This window comes from Eleutherodactylus coqui, chromosome 2, assembly GCF_035609145.1.
Source record: "Eleutherodactylus coqui strain aEleCoq1 chromosome 2, aEleCoq1.hap1, whole genome shotgun sequence".
In the NCBI taxonomy this organism is placed as follows: domain Eukaryota; kingdom Metazoa; phylum Chordata; class Amphibia; order Anura; family Eleutherodactylidae; genus Eleutherodactylus; species Eleutherodactylus coqui.
This window is the reverse complement of record NC_089838.1, coordinates 77,673,504-77,694,195: the sequence shown is the minus strand read 5'-3', so window position 1 is coordinate 77,694,195 and position 20,692 is coordinate 77,673,504. Positions and strand designations below refer to the sequence as shown.

Genomic DNA, 20,692 nt, shown 5'->3' with positions numbered 1-20,692 from the left:
CCGAAAAGACACTGCAGCTCCTGACAAAGTGTTCAGATAAACCATTGTGCTCACATTAAAGGGACTGTTCAGTTGTCAACTATTGATGAGCCTATCCACAGGATAGGCTATCCATAGCAGATCAGTGGGGATCCACTGCCAAGAATCTGTAGAGGTCAGCTGTCTTCTGGGTCAGTGTGCTTGTGCACTGAGCTGATTTCTGTAGCAAGCAGACAGCTCCATTCACATTGCAGTGATCAGACTTGGTATTGCAGGCAAAGTTTTCATTGAAGAGAATAGGAACTTGGCCTGCAATACCAAGCCTGGCCACTGCAGTGGGGACAGAGCTCTCTGCTTCCTGCGGAAATCAGCTCCGTGCGCAAGCATGCTGGCCCAGAAAACAGCTGATTGGTAGGGGTCCTGGGCAGTGGAGCCCCAGCAATCTACTATCGATGGCCTATCCTGTGGATAGGCCAAATAATAGTTTGCAACTAGACAACCCCTTTAAAGGGGAACGTCAGAAAAAAACGTTATTTGTCATTGTAATTATACTGGGTAATACGATAGCCGAGATACAAGGTGGCAACAGTTATCTCCACTCTTAGAAAGATACTCCTGTCTCATACTTTCATGGTATATTCATCAGATATGCCGTAAAAGTCTGATTATTGCAATCCCAACTCTGGCACTGGAATATATCATGAGTTAGGGCCACCCTGAATACAACAGTCTGGGGTGGTTGGGGAGACAGAAATAGCCAAGTGTCCTGCACTGTGCTGTTTCTTTAACTTCCATAGAAGTTAATGTGATTCACATAAACAGCATAGTACAGCAAGCTATGCTGTTCTTATAACTCAACATCTATGGATGCGGCGTTGATAGCTGTGTTACCTCATTTGAGTAACTCCCATCGAATTCTATGGGAATACATAAAGAGCGTAGTTCACCCAAGCTTGGCTATTTCCGCCATTCTGGCAACTCTGTAACCTAACGATCAGCTGTGTCTGGCCAAGATGGAACACCCCTTTAAAGTGCTTGTCTGAGATAGTATATTTTTATTTAGCCATTTTATTTCTTAAAGAGGATTTCTAAGACTTCCTTAGGATAGGCCATCAATACCAGATTAATGGGGTTCCAACTCATGACACCCCCATTGATCAGCTGACTGAAGGAGTCACGGTACTCACACAAGCGACAGAGGCATATTACAGTCATATGCTCTAAGAGCTATATGGTATTTGTACAGTGTGTTCCCCATTACATGGATTTTCTGAGTGTTACGGCTTTCTAGCTGATACCTTAGTTGTTAGTGTCTTATGAAACTGAATATAGGAAAATGAGATTTAGTACCTCAAGCCTCATATTAGTGCACCTTAGGTGCATAATCCTGAGTAGAGAGTAATAATATAATAATAGTTCTGGTAACTAAAGAGATTTTCCAATCAGGAGACTGTAGAGCAGCTTAATAGCCTTGTATGAGAGAGCATGCTCACAGCAATCTGTGAAGAGTCCGAATTTAGTGCAGCGCAATCTTTGGCAGGTGATGGTGCAGGAACCAGGGAGCAGGTGAGTATAAAAAAGTGCATCACCTGGCTCCCTGTCACCTCCACTAGGAGCACCATCTCTATAGAGGAATTAAGGAGTTTTTTTCTACATCTGTTTGGCACTCGTATATGCTGCTGTGGATCGATTTAAGGGGCTCCATAGGTGACAGGTTCCCTCATCGTCAAAAGTGCTGACAGAGTCCCTTTAAAGAGGTTTTACAGGCACTAACTATTGATAACCTATTCTCAGAATAAGTCATCAATATCTGATCAGTGATCGCCTGCCTCTTGGATTCCTGACTGATCAGCTGATTCTCGGGCCCGCTGTCTGTGCAGCTGAGCCAGACATCTGTATTGGGGTAGGAGCCAGAAGTGTTTCAATGGGAGCAATGACTTTCATTTCCTTTCCAGCTTCAACCCCAATGTGAACGTTTGGCTCAACTGCACTAATAGCAGGTCGGAGAATCAGATGATCACCCAGGATCCTGAGCGGCAGACTATCAACTATTGATGACCTATTCTAAGGATTGGTCATCAATAGTAAATGCCCAGAAAACCCCTTTAAGAATGTTACTGTCCTTCACACCTTTTTATAAATCATTTAACCCATTCATTTCACGTTAATATGAATATTTACCTAACACAGTAACATAGTATTTTAGGCTGAAAAAAGACTTATGTCCTTCCAGTTCAGCCTATTTTCCTGCAATGTTGATCGAAGGCCTAAGAGTGTCCTCCTACTGTTCCCGCCATCCACATGGAATAGCTGAGGTTAGTGATAGATGGAAGGAATTATGTGTAGCCCCCTCTCTTGCCTCTCGACCTATATTATCCCCCCCCCCCCCTTCTTATTCTTATCTTCTTTTTCCTCTATACTTCTCCTATAGGTGGAGAAACATGTTGGAGAAGACGCCCCAATTTCTTGGCCAAAGCCACTCTCCCTGCAGTGTTAAGTAATGGCAGACTGGCCAGACAGTTGGGAGATGGGTATCCCTTCCTTTTTCTGTGACAACCAGTCATTGTCCCTGAGGCCCTGTAGCATCTTTTACAGCAGGTAGACAACAGGGATGGTCATAATTGATCAGTGTGTTATCAGGACTGACCATTTTGGTCAGTTTCTCAAAGCAGGCTAAAATAGAATTTTCGTCTTTGACCTGCCACCAAACCACAGGTATCAAATGACCAACTTCCATACAGCACCTGCAAATGGCATACACCATCTTGATCTCCATGATCGCACTCTGCTGCTGGCTTAGCCACTGCAACATATGCAATGTGGAATTCCACCGTATAGGCACATCACAGATGAGAAGGTTGGGTGGTAGCCTGAATGGTTGCTGCACCTCTGCCAGGCTTTAGTTTGCAGAAAAACCACTTCTAGCAGCATAAAGCCTGCAGATAATTTGTGGCCAGATTGGCTTTTTGTTTTAAATTAACAAAAAAGCACCGCCAACTAAATAAGCTGCAGTCCCTAAGAGGCACGATATGTAAGAACAGAAGGTAACAAATTCTAGCTTGTATATTTGTGAGCCATCCCTGCTTGGCACAGCGTAGCTGAATTACCCAAATCCCATTGCGGTGCTGGTGCATCTTGTCTCCACCAGAAGTCTGGGTGGAGACATACTGATGCACTGTATCTGCCCTGTTTATGCCCCGAAGGTCCTGATTGGCTGCCTGGAGGGTTAGGGTTAGTGTTGGGGGTTGGGTTACACTGACAGCAGTAGCAGTGAGGGGCCTGAGGTTTGCCGTGCCAGGAGGGTTAGGGTTAGGGTGGGTTGAAGGAGTAGCTGTGGCAGTATTTTGCGGTAGGTGGGGGGTTAGGGTGAGGGTTACTGTTAGGTGTGCTTGTAGAAATTGCCCTCCCTGCTGCTGTCACTCACCATCCCGCCGATGTCGCTGACAGTCTCTCCAGCGCTGTGCTCCAGTCTTCCACTGCTGTCACTCATCACCCCGCTGCTGTCGCTCCCACCCCGGTGCTGTGCTCCGGTCCTCCACTGCTGTCACTCACCTCCTGTGTGCCGTCATGCCTCCTGCGATGACAGTGTCCCCGGCGCTGCACTCTGGTGCTCCTGCAGCGCCACTGAAAGCGGCGGCACTGTCACTATGGCTGCATGGATGTAGCCCAGCATCCCCTCTGTGCATCCTGGGTCGCCTCTCACTGGACTCCTGACTGGTCTCAGGGTTTGCCAGCGGGAGCAGGGTCCAAACAGTAACAGCAGTGGGGTATGGAAGGAAACTTTTGCAGCAACTGTGACAGCAGCGGCGAGGAGGTGGGTGCCAAGATCCATAGATGGCAGGGCAGTGGCGACAGCCAATCAGCAGCTGTGGGCGTCACCTGCATCTCAACCCACCTCACCCATGTCTCCACCCCTAACTTCCGGTGAAGACAATATGCACCCGTACCCCCCACTGCTAGCTGCATATTGTCTGCAAATAATTCGTAGTGGCCAGACTGGCGCCATTAAACGACGTCTGGCCACAGAGAACTACAGTATTCTCCAAATCAAAGCATAGTTTGTCTGCTTTGCTGCTATATACGTTGACAGCAGCAGAAATATATACTCTCCCAATGTATAGATCATGTTTCGTATAGGCATATAAACATGATGCAGCTTCATTCTCTGCTCCCTCCAATAGAAGCCTGTTTAAGTTCTTTGCTAGTGTAAAAGCTTTCACACTAGCAGCAATCAAAGTGCTAATGACCACCTGTCCTTGAGTGAGTGCAATACATGCTCCACCCCTGATCACATGATGGTGACGTCATCGAGGGTCCTAAAGCATAAAACATGCAGAGGCTGACAGCAGCCATGTGCTGACAGGAACTCTTATGATGTCACCATCATGTGAACAGTCGCCTGGGCTCTGACCTCTGCCCCTGATCACATGACAGTCACGTCATTACAGGCGCTTCACTTTATTAAAAACCTGCAGAGCTGGTCAGCAGCCATGCTCTGATAAGACCTGTGATTATGTCACTATCATGTGCTCAGTTACCAGCTCTTAGCTCCGCCCCCTGGCAGAGATATCATCACAGATCCTAAACCTGCAGAGTCCGATGAACAATGCATGTAGGAGAGCTGTGTGTGCTGTGTGACGCACATGTAGCAGAGCCACTTGTGACGCACATGTAGCAGAGCCGCGTGTGCAGTGTGTGACGCACATGTAGCAGAGCCATGTATGCTGTGTGTCATGCGCATGTATTAGAGCTCTGTGTGGTGTGTGTGACATGCGAATGTAGCAGAGCCATGTGTGGTGTGTGTGACACACGCATGTAGCAGAGCCGTGTGTGCTGTGTGTCATGCGCATGTAGCATAGCTATATGTGCTGTGTGTCACGCGCATGTAGCAGAGCAGTGTGTGCGTGACACATACATGTAAGTAATGACGGTGATGTCATCACAGGTCCTAAACCAGCAGCCATGTGCTTACAACTCCAGTCCCTATCAGTCAATGGTGCCTTGCGCCACCGAAACACTAGTAATATAATTTCCTGATAATTACTAGTATATCCTCTGTAGAATATCTGTCTCTACTAACAACAAACATTTTATATGCACATATAAATATGATGCAACTTCTTTCTCTTTTTCCTCCAATATAACCCTAGTATATAACAAGCCTTCACACCAGCAGCAATATATCCTCTGTAGAATATCTGTCCCTAACAACAGGCCACGTGTTATATAGCCTATAAACATGATGCAGCTTCTCTGTCCTGTGCTCAACTTTAAACGACAGCTGTATACACTCTGCTTGTTATATATGGCTAGGTCATGTGATGCAGGCGTCCGAATGACTGCTGCCCATATGCAAGATAGAGGAAACATTTGGTGCCCTGGCTGCTGATTGGCTGCAATCTGACCTTTGCAACAGGCAATAAGGGAATTCGATTTTTCCCGTGATTTTTTGCCAAAAATCAGTTCGGACTAACTGGATTCAATTTTGCGAAAATAAAGAGGAGCAACACTACACACACTAGCTTTAGTATTGTATTCTTCATATTATGCACCATCGTTCGGGTCGTTATGTTTTTATGCAAGATAGAATGATTTTATTGTGCTGTTTTCTTACTTAACATTCATTCAATTTTATTGTTGATTAAAAAATAAATAAATAAAGCCGGAGATGTTACACTGGATCTTTAGATGCTGCATCCCAGGTGATGAACACTTGTAAAGCATTTCCATTTTGTACCACTAGGGGGCAATGATCCTACAATTTGCCTGTACTGTACAATAGATGTGTACATCCAACTGTTCAGCCCAGGAACGAATTCTACCTAGTATTTGCTTACTTATTACCTAATAGTGATTGCCTTTTGACTAGAGAAAGAGTCTTTTATAAACTCTAATGTCGTCAATGCATGTGAATGTGAGAGTGTATATGTATTAGGTCTTGGGATGACTTTTGGGCACTTAAGTACCTGACAGTCGTCCCATGGGAAAGTATCCTAAGGCTATTCAAATAGTTGATTTGTCACATAATTGGCTGTATATCCTATTCTCAGCCAGTTTCATTTGGGGTTCGTGAACACTGCATAGCACACCGGTGGCGTCCGTGTGTTGTGTGACATTTTATGGGTTCCTTTTCTACAGCCTTAAGCTGACCAATGTTACAAGTATAGAATTCTGTTTGAATGCAAAAAAGTTAAATAGTAAGATTACTTTTTTTAAAGCCATTGTCTCACTTCAAGAACCCCTATCTATATACCCTGACAGAAAGAGCAGATCCTGGCGTCAATGTATTACATAGATGGCCATTCATTACCTTTGCAGCAAAAATGTATGCTATACACTGCTTCCTCTGTGAGAAGCAGGCACCATGAGGGGCTCTGAGGTTAGTTACGAGTAGAAAGACAGTAATAAGGCAATAAACGCAGTAAAAAAATAAAAGCTATCAATAAAACCATATTATTGTAAACCTGGGACTTGTTAAAATGTGTTTTATGTCCCACTTTACAATGTTATTATTTTAGCACTGGCTCTTTTTTTAAATTACAAAAACTTGATTGGTTCTCTTCAAGGCACCTTAAAGGCCAGTTTACAGGGGACGAATGTTGGGCAAACTCTATGCCAACTTTATGCGGAATAAACGATGGATGATGAGCTGAACGATGATCATTCAATGTAAATAGCAGCCGTTCAGTACTGAACGGCTGTTATGTTAAGTCAATGGAGAGGGGCGGCGGAGCGCGAGGAGAGAAATCTCCTGCAGCCACCCTGCTGTGAATCAGTGATACTAGCTCCCATGCAGCAGCACAGGATCGAGTATGTGCGGGAACGAGTGTCGGGCATCTATGCCAAGCCAAAGTAATAGTCTCACAACTAGAGCTCACCATTTAGGGGTTGTTGAAACAGAAGGGGAATCTCTTGTTGAATTTAATTGAAAGCTTTGCCTGCCATTAGCTACCTGGGCTCCTACAATGCAGATACAGCTGTCATGTTTCGGCACCATCCACACACCGCTGGCCTCATATCAGCTGATTGCCGAGTTTCCCAAGCGGCAGGCCCCAGCAAATCAACTGTTGATGGTCTATCCTAAAAATAGGTCAAAAATAGAAAAACAATAATATATATATATATACACACACACATACTTATCGCTCTTATGCTTGCACATATAGTCATTCAGTAAATGGAGGTGGAGAGCGCCGGAGATTTCTCCCGACTGCCCCCTTCCATTCACAATGAACAGACAGGCAGTCGTTCATTGATGAATGGCCGCCTGTGTAACAATGAGTGAGAAGTCACTCAGTAGTCGTGTTGTTTCAGTGACCTCGACCAAAGTGACCAGCATATAATGAGTGCTTTCTCACTCAGTACTCTGTCTCTTCCTGCTTTTACCTGGAACGACTATCGCTGGAAATCACTTGTTTGAGCGATTTTTTTGGCCCATAGCCAGCTCATGTAAAAGTACCCTTATGGTCTATTATGGAGCAGTGTGCTATACGTGGAATACACAGCACATGGCTCGAATATACAGCTGTGTGAATGGGTCTAACATAAGCTGAGCTTCAGTTCATGCACAGATTACACCGGCAGGGCACATTCCGGATCCTGGCGTCTTTGCATGGGATGCCCCACCATGTGGCATATTAGTTGTACTGCTGACTGTCTAGTATTACACAGGCAGGGCAGGCAGGGGAGATCTCTGTGCATAATATGAATATATCATTCAGGACTGCCATCAATGGTCATCACACAGCATCCTTAACAATATACAAAGCCAATAACAACTACAAGTAATGTGCGATTAATGGAGAAAAGCTCCTGCATGTATCTACTGGAATCCCTTCGTAATACTGCCCAAATTCTATTGAGCTGTAAAATGCTTCAGGAAAGAAAATCACTTCTGGAACCCGAGCTTTTTGTTTGATATGGAAATGTGCTTGTTTGTAGACAGAAATACATTTGTACAAATAAGTGCTATTGACGTTCAGTGCTGGAACCGGTTCAGCAGAAACGTCAGGGCGACCACAGGGGCAGGAAAAGTGAAAACTTTGCGGGTGATTTCTCAAAAAAACTAGATATTAAATTGTGGAATTGAGTTATATATAAGGGACATTCTAATTACGTAATTTACTTATCTGGCCATTCGGCCGTTGCAAGCGACCACTCTGTTGGTCTTCTGAACAGTGAGAGCTTGATGTGTAAGCGGTGCAGTTCCAATTCTGTAAAATAAAGCATGCCAAAAGACTATTAAGAAGGCTTGAAGTTACACATATGCATATTTATGAAGGACCAATCGGGTCTATAGTTCCACACACAGCAATGTTCAGTGCAATATGTGTAATTCGGACGTCATGAATATTCACTACTTATTAACACTTGTGTCATGGCTGCCTACTCTATTTGTATTAATCACAATTACGCTACGGGGCTTGTAAGACGTGAAATGAAAATTCTGAATCTATGAAAATTACTTTGAATATAGAAAAAAAAAATCTTTCTTTTGTCTTTTTTTAATTTCATTTTCCAAGACTTCAAAAATAGCTTTGAAAGAATTTCATGTTTAACTTTAAAGCCGCATGCACATGGCCGGTTGGATTCCGGATGCGAGATCCAGCACCAAAATCTCGCATCCTGGCGGTGACCCCTGGGTACCTGTCATTTTTTCTCTTCTTCTGTGTCGGCTGTTGCAGATGAGCAGTACAGAGTTACCCGCACCATCGCTGATGCGGATCCCGCGATCCTTTACTGCGGAAGGGCCACGAGACAAACGGCTTCCATTGACTTCAATGAAAGCTATCCATGCAAGGCCCGCACTAGAATAGAGCACGCTGCAATTTTCCCCCTGAGAGGAAATATGAAATATCGATTTGTTTTACAAGTTATAGATCGTCCTCGATTTTAATCTCTATTTTTTTTTACGAAACAAATTAAGAAAAAATATGTGCACATAGACAGTTATTTTACATAACAGAATTGTATGTGTGTTTAATCTATATATCACTCTATCTCCTCTTTTCTATTGTACTACATTATATAGTACTATCATTATACAGCCCCTCCACCTCCATTATATATTATTATCAATTTACCACACAGCCCCCTTTATTATATAGTACTGTTATACTGCCCTCCCCTCTATTATTTATTACGATCATTGTACCACCCCTTCCCTCAATTATATAGTACTATTATACTTCCCCTCCCCCTCTATTATATAGCATTATTATATCACCCCTCCATAGATATTATATATTAGAAGGGGAAGGGTGGTAAAATTATATAATTGAGAAGGGGAGGGGCAGTATAATGGTAAAACTATCATAGAGGGTATGGGTTGGTATAATGATAATAATCTAAAATATAGGGAAGTGTAGCAGTAGCACTATATAACACTGGTCAACAATGAAATTGTTACTGACTTAAAAAGGTCCTAGTCTGTAGTATCTTGGTGTGCTGAACACGAATATGACCATGACAATTTTTATTGGCTCTCGTTTTGAAGATATTTCATATAGTTCATTTTCTGTGTTTCGCCGTGTAAATGTATCCAGTAGGACTGTAACAACATCCTTACAGTTAGTTACACTTACAGTTTGAGCCTTTCTTCAGAAAGGAAGGTAATCTAGTATTCTGTTCCGATATTGAGGGCCTCATGATTGCCTTAGAAATCACTCATGACCCACAAGAATGGAGACTATTTGTAGACTCGTCAAAACTGAGTCTTAAGGCTGTGCTTCTGCACAATGGAAACCATCTTCCATCTATTCCAGTAGCGCATGCTGTCCACATGAAAGAGATGTGTGATAACTTAAAGCAGCTACTTAATTCCATTGAGTATAACAAGTATAGCTGGCACCTCTGTGGTAACTTGAAGGTAGTTGCCCTTTTAAAGGGACTGCAGCATGGATATACAAAATACATGTGTTTCCTATGTGAGTGGGATAGCTGAGTAAGAGAATAGCACTACTTGGGGAAGGAATGGACTCGCAGATAAAATATAGCAGTTGGAGAGAAGAATATCCAGCACCCAGCTCTGGTTGAGGCTCACAAAATCTTGCTACCACCCTTCACATCAAACTAGGTTTGATGAAGAACTTTGTGAAAGCCATGGACCGGACTTTGACAGCTTTCTGAGCTTTCTGATACCTTCATGAAAAATTCCCTCAACTAGATTTCTTTCCAGTCAACTGCGGTACGGTTAATGATAAGCATTGCAAACTTTTTTATCAAGATATCGCAACAATGGAGCAAAGATATCAGGGGAAATAGTCCACTACCATCCTGGCTGACTACTCCTGGACACTACCATGTTGGCTGACTACTGCTGGACACTCCTTAGAGATGCTCCCCAACAGCTGTACGAGAGACAGCCAAAGGAATCTAAGACGTAGTCTATGACTTGATTTTTTGCAGGTATTACCCAGAGGCCTATTACTATTGGCATGTATTTTGTGATGTAAACAATTATTGCAGATTACAAAAAAATAAAACCAATTTTTCATTTTGACTGTCATATTCGTGTTGAGCACATAAAAATTGATAAGTAATGACTAATTTTATTTCAGTAACATGACTTTTGTAAACATTTGTTGACCAGTAATATAATGATGATTGGATTTGTTCTGCATTACCAATGCACAAGGGTTTATTCACATGACCATATATCGGCCACCGTTTTCACGGCCGACCAATAGATGATACCATCTGATGGTTTGGATTCCAATGCGTCAGATCACACAGCCATATTCCTGCAGCGTAAAAGCGCCTGGCCGGCCAATGTAGCACCTGGCGCTTTTACGCCGGGCAGCAAAGATAATCCTGGAACTATCTTTTATTTCAGCTGCTGCATAGACTCCTATGGGAGCCAATGACAGCGGCTGGAGAAGGAAGGTGGGAGGGAGTTTAGCAGTGTGACTGCTAAACTCCCTCCCCCTTCTCTCCTCCTCTCTCCTCCCCTCTGTCTGTTTGCAATGGAAGGGGGCGGGATGGAGGCAGAGCTAAGCCCCCTCCTATTGCTGGCTGCAGACAAGGGGTGGGGAGGGGACTGGAGCTTAGCTCCGCCCCTGTCTCATCCCCTCCCATTGCAAACAGCCAGAGGAGAGGAGAGAGGAGGTGAGTCAGCGAGGAGGAGGGTAGGGGGAGACAGCTTAGCAGAGCTAAGCTGTCTCTCCCTGCCCAATGGCATTGCGTTGGGCCTGGGCTGTCTCAACAGGCGCACAAAGGCCATGTGAAAGAGCCCTCACTTGCATCTCAGCAAGCACAACTTTAACACAGCACACAAGAAGTAGTTGCATAGTATGTTGTGACTTGTGGTTCACAGAAAGAAGTGTGCAGAGCGGAGTGTGCCCAGATACATAGTTTACCACATGTATGCACTGCAGCCTGCAGAAGGGAGACCAGCAGAACAGTAGAAGCTAAAGGGGGAACAATAAGTAAGGGGGTACTGGTGTATCTTGTCTCCACCAGAAGTATGGGTTGAGACCTAGTGAAGGGCAGTATCCACCCTGTTTATGCCCCAACCTTCTGATTCTCTAGGGTTGCTGTGTGCAGTGTGATAGAGCTGGCTTCAGGAGCTGGTTGAGGAGCAGCATGAACGGGCACAGTGGGATGCAGGGAGGCTGATGCTAGAGTTGCCCCACCTGTATCCAGGAGATGATAAGGCAGGTCGCCGTAGGAGGGAGAGTAGCGCTGTGCAGCACCGGAGCACAGCAGCGGGGACACTAAAAGCACAGGACCACTGACAGGAAGAGGGAGAGCACTGGGGTGAGTGACAGGAGGCGGGAGGGTAACTGCTGGCAGAGGGCCACTGCAGGAGGACCGAAGCACAGTGGTGGGGAGACTCAGAGCAGGAGTGCCGAGAGGACCACGCAGAGCGCCAACCTGAGTGACAGGAGGCGGGAGGATAACTGATGGCAGAGGGCCGCAGGAGCAGCCTGACACTTACATCTGTCTGCGGGGGCCCGAGACGGCCGTTAGGGGTAACACATGTGGCATCTCACTAGTAAATACAATGTCGGAAGAGGAGGAAGAGAGCCACAGCAGCAGTGGTGTCGCAGTCAGGGAAGATGGTCAGGCAGACACTCACAGCTCCGGCCTCTCACTTGCAGTGTCAGCCTCCAGCAAGAAAAGTGTCAGCCTCCAGCAGCCCAATCACCAACTGTGGGCGTCACCTGGCTGTCAAGCCGGCTAACCCTTGTCTCCATCTATACTTCTGGTGGAGACAAGATACACCAGTACCAAGTAAAGGTCAGTTTCCACTAAACGATTGGAAGACCAAATGATGTCAAAGTTTGCTTGTTCACTTGTGCATACTGCTTATACAGGCAGATACTTTGTTGCGTCGTTCAAACAAGAATCATTCATTTTTTAAGTGAATGAAAGGGACTCAATGATCATTAACTAAACCGAAGGATTAGTGAACGAGCCAACGATGATTTTTATGCATGCACAAAATGAGCGACGAACAAAAAGTGAAGAGTTTATCATTTGGCGTTCCATCATTGGCTACATTTACACCATTCATTTTTGCCCATTTGAACGATTTTTTTGAACGATAACACTGGTCAACAAACTTCTTTAATCCGAGTTGGCTTCAGGTGGTCCAGATAGATTTTGTATGCTGATTTCAAATCTGTTTTCAGTTATTTTTGTTGCACATCTTGTTTTTGTGACGAGAGGCATCATGTTTCAGTACTGCTTTGTAATGTGAGTACTATGTAATCTTGATGCAATCAATCACAAAACACATCAATGAAATATCTTTGGTAATTTAAAAGTCATTGGAATGCTCATAGGTTTGCAAGCAGGGTTTACAAAATTCTGCTGTTTCCTATGTTTATGGGACAGCCGTGCTGTTGCAGATAATTGTGTCAAACGTAATTGGGATCAAAGAAGAGAATATAAGCCAGGAAGGAACAGTGTTCAAAATACTCCTTTGGTTGACCCTCAAAAAATGTTCTTGCTACCTCTGCACATTAAGCTTGGTTTAATGAAGAACTTTGTGAAAGCAACAGGGAATGCTAATTCAGCAGGATTTCAATACTTGTCAGAGAGATTTCCAAAGATCAGTGCAGCAAAATTGAAGGGAGGAATTTTTGTCGGACCCCAAATTCGGGAGGTTTTGCAAGATATAAAATTCAATGATGCTCTCAACATTAAAGAAACAGAAGAATGACAGACTTTTTAGGTGGGTTTGTTTAAACTTTCTGGGCAACCAAAAATCTTGTGTTTTATCAAGCTGCTGTTCAAAGGTTGTTCGAATAAGGAAGATGGAAAAATACCTCTGCAGCGCCACCTATTGGATAGCAGCATTCCTACAAATCAATGGGACTTTCTAACAAGTCTTAACAATGATTGGGGATAGGAAGCTAGAAAACCATGCACATGTTTTGGGGTGTTTGCCTCTCATCAGCGTGCAGTAGGTTTCTGGCTTGGTTGGTAGGAGGCCTGCAACGTGGGTCAGGAGGGGTGTCGTGTCTCCCAAAAAGTGTGTGGAGACACCTGGGGGTGAGTGGGACAGGGGATGGTATAGTCGAGGGGCAAACACCCCGAAACAGCTGTATGTTCATGATTCTCTGGCTTCCTATTCCAAATCATTGTTAAGACTTGTTAGAAAGTTACATTGATTTGTAGGAATGCTGCCATCCAATAGGTGGCACTGCAGAGGTATTTTTCCATCTTCCTTATTTGCATAAATTATCCAGAGGAGCTAGCGTGGCCTTATAAGTCTCCTCACTCACCTTCTAGGTGTCCCCACACCCCTTCCGGGTGCTCTCCTTGGGGAGAGACTATATAATCCCCCGACCCACTCATCCCCCCACATACTTAAGGAGAAACTACATCTCTCCTGACCAAGGTTGTTCGACGCATTTCAGAAAATGGGATGTCATATGTCCTGGAAAATGCATTCTTTGCATTCCCATCTCAACTTTTTCCCGAAAACCTTGGAGCAGTGAGTGATGAGCAAGGTGAGCAGTTTCACAATAATATTCAATGGATTGAAAATCGCTACCAAGGAATCTGGAATGAAAGCATGATAGCAGATTACTGTGGGATGTTGCATCGTGATGGCTCAGATAAAGTGTACAAAAGAAAATCATATCCACAGCGATTTTAATGTTTTGTTTGGTTAAAAGTATAATATGAATAAAAACTGATTGATTTGATGATAAATGTGCATGAAATATGTTACTTTTAGGTGCACTTTGGAATGACTTTATTCCTGGTACATTCTGAAGTATACATAAAATCAGCAAGAATCATAGGTGGTCATATTTCAAAAACTGACTGTGATAGGAGAAAACTGACTGCATATTTAGAATCAGAATGAAAAAGTGGTCTAGAAAACTTTATTTTTGTTTATGATGAGAAAAAAAGTTTTATTTTGTTGACCAGTGTAATTATTTGGTGTAAAGGGGCCTTAATTTAGAAGGAGTCGTATGATCGGCCATGAAGGCAGGGTAAAGTGCAGGTAGATTGTGTCAGGGGAAATATCTGGCCTGTCCTGTGCACCATAATCAGTCCTCCTTTAAGGCCCATTTAGACCCAACGATTCTCGCTCAAAATCCACTCAAAGCAGTCTTTTAAGCGAGAATCGTTGGGTCTACACGTGCGGCCATCATGCAGTTTTTTTCGTTAACGATTCGCTCATCGTTGTCTTTCAGCTAGATCAGCGAGTTTTATCAGTGCCGTGCGCTGAGTTCTCAGAGGGATACCGCTGATACTATTGTTTCAGCTGGTATCCCGCTTGGAGAACACAGCAGAAGTATGCAGAAGACAGTGCTCCGAGAACATAGCAGCTGTATACAGAAGACAGTGCTCCAGCTGGATACCAGCTAAGCACTCCGAGAACACAGCAGAAGTATGCAGAAGACAGCACTCCAGCTCTCTTCAGTATACCCCTGCTCGGAGCGCTCAGCTGTATACCAGCTAAGTGCCCCATGAACACAGCAGGAATATGCAGAAGACAACGCTCCAGCTGTGTTCTGCATACCCCGCTCGGAGCGCACAGCTGTATACCAGCTGAGCGCTCTGAGAAGACATCAGCTGTATACAGAAAACAAGCAGTCCCATTTGTCTTCTGCATACCCTGCTCGGAGCGCTCAGTTGGATACCAGCTGAGTGCTCCGAGAAGACAACAGCTGTATGCAGAATATTGCGCTCCTGTGTGACTTCTGCATACAGCGTGAGCCTTCCTTTACACACTTATGCAAAGTCAACGCTTAAAACTGTCACCCAAACTGCCGTTTGAGCGAATTTTGAGCGATCATCTTGCCATGTAAATGCACACAACGATTATCGCTCAAAAGATGTCTTTTGAGCAATCATCGTTGTGTCTAAAGGGGCCCTAAGTGCCTGCTCTTGTGGGGGGCAGAGCTAAGATTGATTCTTGCAAAACCTGGATTGTGGGGACTATTAGGGTAAATTATTCAAATTAAGATTATATTAATCACCCAGCCCTACTTATACTAAATCACACACTTTTTGCTTTCTGAACCAATAGGTGGGAGTCTCCGGGTTCATCTCCCACCAATCATACATTGATGGTTTCTCCTAAGGACAGAATAGGTTATTAGTGGAAGATCCCAGAAAATCTCTCTGAGCTATGTTCACACATTGTGAACTATGAAATTGGCTGTGGGAAAATCTGCAAGATTTTAGTAAAGTACAAGCAATGTGGATGGGATTTCAAGAAAATTCCATGCACACGCTCCAGAAAAAATGTAAAGATTTTAAAGCAGCAGCATGTAAATTACGGGTACAGCGTAGTTCGCTGTGCTATGCTGTTTCCATAGTTCCAATTCACTTCAATAAGAGCTACAGAAGAGCTTGACTCTTTTGGACAGGTGGTCGGAACAGAGTGGATGGGTTTTCTCATTTTGGCCATGAAAATCCAAGTTGGGAATACCCCTTTAAAAAGAGGTTTCCACAGAAATATTATTAATGACCTATCCTCAGAATCAGCTGGGGTCACTCACTTCTCCCTTCAAATAACCATCATTTCAGTGACTCAAAGGGGTTTAACGAACATCACAAGTTGTCCCCTATACACAGGATTGGGGATAATGTGCTGATTGGTGGGGGTTTCACCACTGAGACCCTCTCCAATCACAACGGTGATCCTGTATCCCCCTCTGCCTGCCACTGTTGGGTCACTTCTCCCTGCACAGTGACATCAGAATGAATGGAGCCCTGGCCGAGCATATGTAGTCTTCGCTCCATTCATTTCATTGGGGCTGACAAAAACACCATAGCGCTTGTCGTTCAGGTATTTCCGCATTCCTATTGAAAGTGAATAGTGTCAGCACACTTGCGTGACCAGCACTCCATTCAGTTTCTTCCTTACTACAGAGGGTGCAGTAAGCCCGCAGTGAGGAGAACATGGGACCACTATTCACTGTATCAGTTGGGGTCTTGGGTTACCAGACAGAGTAACGCTATTGGTTTATTTTTTCAAATTGGTCATCTCGCTCCCTGCATTTTAGGATATAACGAACCAAGAAGAAGGTTAAAGCATACCTAGGTTTTCAGAATAAGCTACCATGTGTGTACATAACACTATTTGCAGGCCATTATATGACTTGTATTTTGCATTTCTGCCATTTCACCCTCTGCAGGGTACATCTGTGATTTTCAATAGTATCAGGACTGTTGGGAGGAACCTGACTACTGTACTGTCTTCTATATACTAGGGCACAGGGGACTACAGATTCTGTTCTCTAACTATCAGTAACATAGAGAGAGGCATAACATTGTCATGTAGAAGTGTACAGCATTACTGAGCAGTGTATATGTGAGTAAAGAGATGCAGATAACTCATCATTAGCTCCTGCTCCATATTTGTGTGTGTCTCCCCCTTCCTTGCTCTCTATACAGTTCAATGGGGATCATGACTCATGCCTCCTCCACTTCCTGTTCTAAGGTAGTGTTGTTTCCTTTCAATCATTTGGCAGCAGACAGTGGACAGCAACCTAGGAAGAAAAGAGACTCCTAGTGGCCAGCACTGTCATCTGTCAGTTTCCTGTTTGTGCGTTTGGATTGTCCATACTTGTCCTGTTTCCTTGTACCACCTATTCTGGGAGAGCCAGGGCCAAGGTTCCAGTGTAGGGCCGCCTTTATTGAGGCAATCGCTCCGCTGTTAGGTAGGGCCTCGCCATCTTCCCTTCAGCACAGGGTCAGTCTCTCCTTTTCTTTTTGTCATGTTCATGTGGGCCCGGAGCTTGTTTGCCCACACGAACGTAACACAAGCAATTTAAAGGAGTATTCCAGGCATTTACTACTGATGACCTGTTCTCAGAATAGAGATCATTCGGGGTCTACCACTTGGGATCCCCACTGACCAGCTGATAATCTGTCCCGCTATCTGTGCAGCCAGTTCCGGACATCTGTATCTGTGGTCCGGAGTGTAATAGCAGGGATCACTTCCATTGATTTTACTGATGTGATGACACTTCTGGCCCTGACCACCAATGCGGACATCTGGAAGTGTAATAGAAGGCATCACTTCCATTGATTTCAATGGGAGTGAAGCCATCTGTGACTCTTCCGGCCTTGACCACCAATGTGGATGCCCTACCCCACTGCACTGACAGCCAACCAGTGGACTCCCACTGATCAACTATTGATGACCTTTCCAGAGGATAGATCATCAATATAAATGCCTGGAATACTCCTCTAACCATTGAGTAGAAAGCTCAGTGACATGCCATGTGAAGGCTGTAATGTTGGCCTTATTCATGGGCACTCAGCTTTCTCCAAAATGCTTATATTTACAGAAGGTTATGATCTTTCTTCGTTTTAGTGTTCTTAGAAGTTAAAGAGCTCTTAGTAATCATACTTTATATCTTAACTTTTATATAATTACACAAATGTAACTTGGAGGCATGTGACTACTGAGCATCTGTGGTGTTATCTGATGCCAGCAAGTACTGATATTACAGTAACTGCTGATAGGAGGGAAAATGTCGTGAGACTTTTACTTATAATACGGTTGTTGTGTGTCTGAAGGATTTCCCATGCACGGCTGTCCTTGTTGATTAGGAGTCTATTAGATTAAATATGGAACATTGTGAAATGAAGGGAGCAGTGATGGCTGGCCAGAAATCCTGTATGTGGGACGGCAGATATGGGGACAGATGGAAATGTGAAAATGCACAGAGCGGCCGGGTAAATCAAAATTAATGAGCATTCTGCATCAGTTTAATTATCCCAGGGATCAGAGCAATATAAATCCACAGGCCAGTGTCTTGTAATAAACTTCTCTTGACCTCATTTAGTGGTGGATAGCCGGCTATGAAGTCCAGTACACAAAGCTTTCCCTTACTTAGAGGATTCTTGAAGCCGGTCACAGCATCTTGGTTGTTGAACTGGACTTATATAGAGATCAAATACTAATTTACAATGGAAGTTTTCTAGAGATTATATCATCTAAATTGAGCTGTTCTGTATAATGTATTGGGCATAATGTATATTCAGCTGTCGTTATATAGACCCAGACTTTTTTATATTATTCACAAAGGTAAGTAAGCCCCCCATGCTTAGTAGGATCATTAAAGGGGTTGTCTCGCGCCGAAACGTTTTTTTTTTTTTTCCATAGGCCCCCCATTCGGCGCAGGACAACCCCAAAGGATGTGTTAAAAAATTTTTTTTTATTACTTACCCGAATCCCCGCTCTGCGACGTCTTTCTTCTTCCTTCTTCTTCCTTCACCAAGATGGCCGCCGGGATCTTTACCCACGATGCACCGCGGGTCTTCTCCCATGGTGCACCGTGGGCTCTGTGCGGTCCATTGCCGATTCCAGCCCCCTGATTGGCTGGAATCGGCACACGTGACGGGGCGGAGCTACGATGACCAGCTCTCCGGCACAAGCGGCCCCATTCACCAGGAAGAAGACCGCACAGCGCAAGCGCGTCTAAAAAAGCAAGAAGACATCAGAATTAGACGGATCCATGGCGACAGGGACGCTAGCAACGGAGCAGGTAAGTGAATAACTTCTGTATGGCTCATATTTAATGCACGATGTACATTACAAAGTGCATTAATATGGCCATACAGAAGTGTATAACCCCACTTGCTGCCGCGAGACAACCCCTTTAAACGATAGTGGTTTGGATAGGTGTCTATTTTAACATGTTATTCGTATTTAAAGGGACTTTCCACTGTGGACAATCCCTACTTGTTAGAAGGGTCTACAGATGAAAACTAATGAAACTCGTTAAAAAATGTGTCCCTACTAGGGACCCAACAGCTGTAATCTGTGGAGAGACTGGCAATAAATACTCAATTTCCTCGCAGTGCTACCATAGGAATAATCAAGTATTGCATGGTATTACAAGTATGAAAATAGGTTTTATAAAGTTATCCCCTATCCACAGGAGACCACTGTCGATCTCAGAAACGGGGGTCCCGTCTCTTCCATCCTTTTCACTGCAGTTACTGCATCCCTAACAGTGTGGAGGAGATTAAATAAAGCACTGATTGTGCAAGGGCACCAGCGCCCCATTCACTTTCAGTAGAACTGCCAAGATACCCAAACAGTACCTGCTCGGGTATTTCTGTTAGCCCCATTGAAATGAATGGAGCTTTCATCGCACATGTGCGGTCAGTGCTCCATTAAGAGTCATGACACTGCGGGTGAAGAAACAATCCCCACAGTGTCAGGAGGGCTGGACACGGGAGTCCTGTTCTCCAGATTGGAGGGGTCTCAGTGTTGAGATCCCCACCATTCAGCAAATTATCCCCTACTCTGTGTGTATGGAATAACTTGAAATTCTGGCATAGCCCCTATAAAGGCAGAGAAAGACCTTGAAATCTACCTGTTGGTCCAGGAAAATGGTCCAGCACCCCTACAACTAGATTGCATGTTTATGGTTTTGCAATAGAAGCCACCAGAGGAACTTGGTGATATGGAAGTATACTAATAACTTTTAGGGTATGTTCACATGGAAGATTTTTAACATAGATCAGCGAAGTCGCAGAGGCAAATCCACATCTTTTAAGTGTCCATGACTTTTAATGTGATTCAGCGCTGTATGATTACCGTATGACTTGAGTTCTTGATATGAAATCCACACACGGAAATCTAAATGCAGATTGCCCATCGTATCTTGGAATGTAAATCCGCAGTAGAAATAATACAGTAGGAAAATCTTACATGGATTCCTCCATTTAAATATACCCTTAAAGGGGTTGTCCCGCGCCGAAACGGGTTTTTTTTTTTTCAACCCCCCCCCCGTTCGGCGCGAGACAACCCCGATGCAGGGAAGTAAAGAAAGTTTACCGGAGCGCTTACCTTAATCCCCGCGCTCCGGTGACTTCAATACTTACCGCTGAAGATGGCCGCCGGGATCCTCTGTCTTCGTGGACCGCAGCTCTTCTGTGCGGTCCACTGCCGATTCCAGCCTCCTGATTGGCTGGAATCGGCACGTGACGGGGCGGAGCTACACGGAGCCGCTCTCTGGCACGAGCGGCTCCATAGAAGACTGCTGAAGACCCGGACTGCGCAAGCGCGGCTAATTTGGCCATCGGAGGCCAAAAATTAGTCGGCTCCATGGGAACGAGGACGCCAGCAACGGAGCAGGTAAGTAAAAAACTTTTTATAACTTCTGTATGGCTCATAATTAATGCACAATGTATATTACAAAGTGCATTATTATGGCCATACAGAAGTGTATAGACCCACTTGCTGCCGCGGGACAACCCCTTTAAGTACTCTTAAAAT

The 20,692-nt window shown here is 44.4% G+C and overlaps 1 protein-coding gene across 2 annotated transcripts in view; it reads left to right on the top strand.

The window, feature by feature from the left end:
- Window positions 1-20,692, top strand: part of ACSL6 (acyl-CoA synthetase long chain family member 6) — a 176,528-nt gene that overhangs the window by 18,845 nt on the left and 136,991 nt on the right. The window lies entirely within an intron of this gene.